Source organism: Lepidochelys kempii, chromosome 7 (genome assembly GCF_965140285.1).
Source record: "Lepidochelys kempii isolate rLepKem1 chromosome 7, rLepKem1.hap1, whole genome shotgun sequence".
In the NCBI taxonomy this organism is placed as follows: Eukaryota; Metazoa; Chordata; order Testudines; family Cheloniidae; genus Lepidochelys; species Lepidochelys kempii.
In genome coordinates this window covers 122715217-122721245 of record NC_136386.1, presented here as the reverse complement: position 1 = coordinate 122721245, position 6029 = coordinate 122715217, and positions in this window count along the sequence as shown.

Genomic DNA, 6029 nt, shown 5'->3' with positions numbered 1-6029 from the left:
TGCTGCACAGAGAGTTGGTGTGGCAACTACACACACAAACCCACACACACACAACACACCCCCTCTGACTCGTCCACACAAACACACCGTCTGATATGTGCGCCCGTACTCTGACCCGCCTGCATAGTCCTGCGTGTGCACCGATCACGCTCCCAGGTACACACACCCCAGACGCTCTCCCATATACACACTGTAGTGTGCACCAATCCCTCCCACACACTCGCTTCACAATATCAACAGTGATTTATTACACTGCTCATCTAGAGAACTTTCCACCTGCAGATTTCAACACACCCTAAAATCTGCCAGGAATTTAGCCTCACACCTCCCGTGCAGGGTGGCCTTACGTTATCACCCTCCTTAAACAGACAGGGAAACCGAGTCACATCATGTGACTTGTGGCGGAGAGGGGAGTAGCATCAGCCTCAATAAATCACCCCTTTATATTGACTGTAGCTAAGACTCAGCTCTTCGACGGCATGAGAGACCCCGGTGCTAGGCTGTGTTTGTACCCTGGTTCCACACAATCTTTTGGATTCTTTTAAGGGGTGCAGAATAGCAACTTTATGTCTCTCCAGCTCTTTTCATCCTGCACATTAGGAGTTGCACTAGACGGAAACCTGAAGGAGCTGGCCTGATTAATCTCACAGGGGAAATGCAGCTGCCTCTGGGGTGGAACACAGCAGCCACTTCTCTACTGGCAGCTCCAAGCAACAGGCTTTAGGAGGTGAAGAACAGGCCAGATTAATCCCTGATCTGATCCCCGGAGGTTAATGATTTAGACTGGTGCCCCTACTTCCTTTTTAATCAATATTTGTAGTGAGCATCATTCAGAGGAAAATACAGAAAAGTATCCCCTGGGAGGGGTCTTAAGGGAAATGTTAGGGTTTTATTTGAATGGCTTTGTTCTAGTGCAGCTGTCAGACCAAGCCCTGGGGGGAAATCTGTCCTTTCTTAATAGCCAACTCCACTGACTATGGTATTAAAGTCTATTTTAAAAGAACCGCCCCCTTGTGATTGTTACAGAAATCGGAGAACACTTCAATCTCTCTGGTCATGCAATCACAGACATGAAGGTCGCTATCTTAAAACAAAAAAACTTCAAATCCAGACTCCAGCGAGAAACTGCTGAATTGGAATTCATTTGCAAATTGGATACTATTAATTTAGGCTTAAATAGAGACTGGGAGTGGCTAAGTCATTATGCAAGGTAGCCTATTTCCCCTTGTTTTTTCCTACCCCCCCCCCCAGATGTTCTGGTTTAACTTGGATTTAAACTTCGAGAGTGGTCAGTTTGGATGAGCTATTACCAGCAGGAGAGTGAGTTTGTGTGTGTATGGGGGTGGGGGGGATGTGAGAGAACCTGGATTTGTGCAGGAAATAGCCCAACTTGATTATCATGCACATTGTGTAAAGAGTTGTCACTTTGGATGGGCTATCACCAGCAGGAGAGTGAATTTGTGTGGGGGGGTGGAGGGTGAGAAAACCTGGATTTGTGCTGGAAATGGCCCACCTGATGATCACTTTAGATAAGCTATTACCAGCAGGACAGTGGGGTGGGAGGAGGTATTGTTTCATATTCTCTGTGTATATATAAAGTCTGCTGCAGTTTCCACGGTATGCATCCGATGAAGTGAGCTGTAGCTCACGAAAGCTCATGCTCAAATAAATTGGTTAGTCTCTAAGGTGCCACAAGTCCTCCTTTTCTTTCAACAGGCAGAAGCACGTTCGGGCCGTCTTGATAGCTGATGGCTCAGGAACAGGCCCTTTGTCCCAGCCTCATTTTCATACTTTTGGAAACACCGGTTTTGTTTGCCTTGCTGCTTTATAATAGCCCTGAGGAACGTTGTCCCTGGCACCGTGCTGCTGGTGAGGGCCATGCTGGCAAGACGGCTGTGTTATTGTAGGGTTGCTGACCATTTTCTAGTTAAGAAGGGGGGAAAGGGCAACGCCCCGACATTGTGAGGAAAACTCGTCCTTGTAATTCTGGGAACTTGGCAAACCGGTGGAAGCAGCAAAGGGACAAATATGGCAAAGGTTGGCCCCTGCGTCCTGCCTTGCCCCCTTTCATTCCATTGGCATCGAAAGCGGAATTACGAGATGCAAGGCTGCTCGGTTCAGAGACAGCACCATGGCCTTACCATCAAACTGGTTCCATTCAAGCCTTTCTCACTGTACTGTGTCAGGGAACTAGCCCAGGGATTCCTGGGCTCTTGGAAGGAAATTGCTGCCCCGTCTCTATTGTACTGTAAGAAGTCCGTGATCGTGAAGGATTTTAGAGTTGTCACTCGCATATGTGTTAGAGCAGTGGCTCTGAGCCAGGGGTACGCAGAGATCAACTCATCATGGCGTTTACCTAGTTTTACAACAGGCTGCAGAAAAAACACCAGCAAAGTCAGTACAAACTAAAATTTCATCCAGACCGTGACTTGTTTATACTGCTCTATATACTCTACACTGAAATGTACGTACGATATTTATATTCCAATTCATTTATTTTATAATTATATGGTAACAATGAGAAAGTCCGCCATTGGTCAGGAATCGTGTGCTGGGACACTTTTGTATTTTTAGGCCTGATTTTGAAAGCAAGTCGTTTTTAAGTGAGGTGAAACTTGGGGGTAGGCAAGACAAATCAGACTCCTGAAAGGGGGACAGTAGACAGGAAAAAGTGAGAGCCACTGTTCTAGAGAAATGATGATTTGATATTATTGATGTGTATTTGATGGAAGGAAAGATAGTCTTATGATTAAAGCACAGGCCTGGAGATCTGGATATAATTCCTGCTTCTGACCTGACGTATTACTTCAGGTGGGCCTCATAACTTCTTGGTGCCTCAGTTTCCCCCTCTGTACAAAGGGGGTAATGCTACTTCCCTACCTCCCAGGGGAGTTGTGAAGGTAAAATCCATTCATGACTATGAGGTGCTCAGTCACTATGGTGACTGGGGCCACATAGATAGGACACATTTTTGATAGAAAATAAAATTTTAGGTTCAAGTTTTCAGTGGATCATTATAAATAAGGGGGAGGAAAAAACTTATGAGAAACACTTAGATTAGTAAAGTGGGTTCTCAGTCCTCATGCTTCATGGTACACACCAGCTGTGGTCAGGAAGAAATTGCCCCATGGGATGATATTATTTAGACAGGTGCATTACTTTTATGCTTTTCTGAAAAGCACCAGTCAGAGACAGAGTCCCAAACTCACTGACCTGAGTACGGCAAGCCCTGTGACAATGTCCTTGAGGCTATAACAACAGACAGCCATGATTCCGGCTCAGCCCCACATCCTGAAGGGCATTCACTTTGCTTGTATGTGAATTAAGTTTCCATCTGACTCCTTTGCTCCTTGGCAGAGTTTGGTGCAAAAGGAGCCAATTCTGCCAGCCTGGATAGGGAGTGCTCTGCTACTCCTGAATCAGTGGGGCTACGTGACGAGCCAGGCGCCTCTCCATAGGGGTGGGGGGGGGAGGTTGCAGATGGCTTTGCTCCAGGCAGACCTTTCACCCTTCATCCGCCACCCGGCAGCTCCTCTCCCCAGGGTATCCAATACCTGGCAGGTGCGTATCACCTGAAACCGGCCTGGTATCAAATTCGCCTCCTGGTGACAGTCACAGCCATCCCAGTAGCAAAGGAACCGCAGCAACCGATGGGCGGACACCGCTTCCCCGGGCAAGAGGAGTGTCGAGGCCTTGGGCTGGGAGGTGAGGGGGCTCAGGACACTGGGGGGTGGCCTTGGCACCTTGGGGGCAGGGGTGGAATACGCCCAGTTTTCTGCATGGGAGGGACCCAGCACCAGCTTTCTCCCTTACGCTGTTTCTTTGAGAGAGGGGGTAGAACCAAACCACTGAGTTCAAACAGTCTCCTCTCGACTGCACTGGACCATGGCCTCGGGCAGGCAGGCAGGGGACTGGCTGGGACAGAGTCCTTGGTCCAGTTCTGAGCTCCTTCCACTAGGACCTCAGGATTTAGCCCAATCATAATAATTAGGAACAATAGGAGTGGGAGCCAGGACTCCTGGGCTCTGGAGTGGGAGCTGGTGAATTAGAGCCAGGGCAAGCTAGGAGTCAGGACTCCTGTGTTCTTTTCCCCAGCTCTGGAAGGGGAGTGGTGTCCAGTGGTTGGAAGAGGGGGAACTGGGAACCAGGACCCGTGGGTTTTGTCCCCAACTCTGCCACTGAGGTGCTGGGTGATTTTGGGCGAGTCACCTGCCCAGTTCAGCAAGGCACTTGGGCACATGTGCCCCTTTGAACACACAAGCAAAGTCAGCGGGATGGGCTTAAAGTGCCACACGTGTTTCAGGGCCGTGCCATGCTGCCTCAGTTTCCCCACTTATCCAACGGGGCTCACAACCCCACGCGCCCTCTGGAAAGCGGGTTGCGATCTTGTAGGAGCGCCCAGCCTTATTATTAAGAACGGATGGATCTGATTTATATGGCCGAGCTCGCCACGGTGTGCCAGGCGCCCTGCCACAAAATACAGCCAAATTCTACCATCCTGAGGACAGCGGAGGGAGGAGCGGGACGGGGCTTCCCGACGGGTGGCTGGGAGGGGGGATCGGGGCAGCTCTGTGCCACGGGGGCACCCCAGCCCCAGGTGAGCGGTGGAGTGTGTGTGTCCCTGCCAGGTGGGCGTCAGCGGGCCCCTGGGCAGAGCCGCCCTCGCTGCGCTGCCCGGCACCAGGGAGGGGCACCGGGCCCGGAGCAGCAGGGACCCAGCTCACCTGGCCGGCCGGCTGCCGTGCAGAGACACCAGGCAGGAGCTGGCATGGACTGACTGCCAGGCTGGGGGGCCCTGGGCCCCGGCTGGGCCGGCCTATCGGTGGGGCTGAGTGGGAGGGGGCGGTGGAGCCTCAGCCGGGTGGAGACAGGTGAGGGGGGGCGGGGCAGGCTGGGGCGGGCAGCCCCCTCCCCCCCACCGTCAGACCCCCCCCATCAGCCCCTTCAGCCCTTTACCTGGGCCCAGCGGCTGCTGCCCCCTCTGGCGCAAGGGGAGCGGGGAGGGACCCAGCCGGGGCTCACCTGCAGACACCTGGGTGGGTGGGCGCGCGGGGAGCGTGGGGGTCCAAGCCCCCCCCGCCGGGATCGCGGGGGCTGGGTCTGTCCAAGGTGTAGAGGCCCCCCCACCCCCCCGATCCACGGCGGGCACAGCGGGGCGCCGGGTGGAGGAAAGTTGCGCACCTGGAGGGTGCGGGGGGAGCGTCCTGCCCCGGCCCACGCGTGTTTCCCCGGCTCCGTCCCTTCCCCCACGCCCGGTGTCCCCCAGGCAGGGACCGCATCACTCATTCATCAGGCCAGGCCGCTCGGCGCGCAGCGGGGCCGGGGCCAGCCCCCCTACCCTGAGCCGGCTTCCAGCTGGCCCCGCCTCGCTCCCCTACCTCCGGGGAGCGGGGCCAGGAGCCCCGGGCACGGAAAGTGTGCCGAGTTGCTTGTAAACCAGGAGACAGCCGGAGCCCGATCTCCCCCCGGCGCAGGGGCGAACCTAGAGTAGCTCCAGGAAAACCAACGGGATTGTTGCTGGACTGTGATCTCCCTGATCCCGGTGTAAACCCAGAGGGATTCCCTTTAAATCAGCCAGGTTGGGGCCAGAAGCTGATCTCACACCGTCAAGTGTAAATCCGGATGAACTCCGGTGTAGTGCATGGGGCTAGGGCCAGATTCTGATCTCCTCTGTGCCGGTGTAAATCTGGAGTAACTCCCCTGATGTAAACAGAGGTGTTTCCAATGTGCACCGAGGGCCAAATCTGGCCTATCGCCCCTTCTGGTCTAACTGTCCCTCTATTACCGGACTGCCAGTGTTGTTCCAGGTGGAAAAGAGCCTAGTACATGGGCTCTGGCTCGCCCCTAGCCAGGGGCTTGATACAGGAATCAGCGGGGGAGTGCTGGTGTCTGGTATTACGCAGAGCAGGCCGGGCGGCCAATAGACATGGGCCCACATGGCCTAAAAGTCTGGGGACTCTCTGGCCGCAGGGCAGGGTGAGCTTGGCAGAGCTATTCCTCCTGTTGGGCCAGGCCTACTTGCCCCTGGG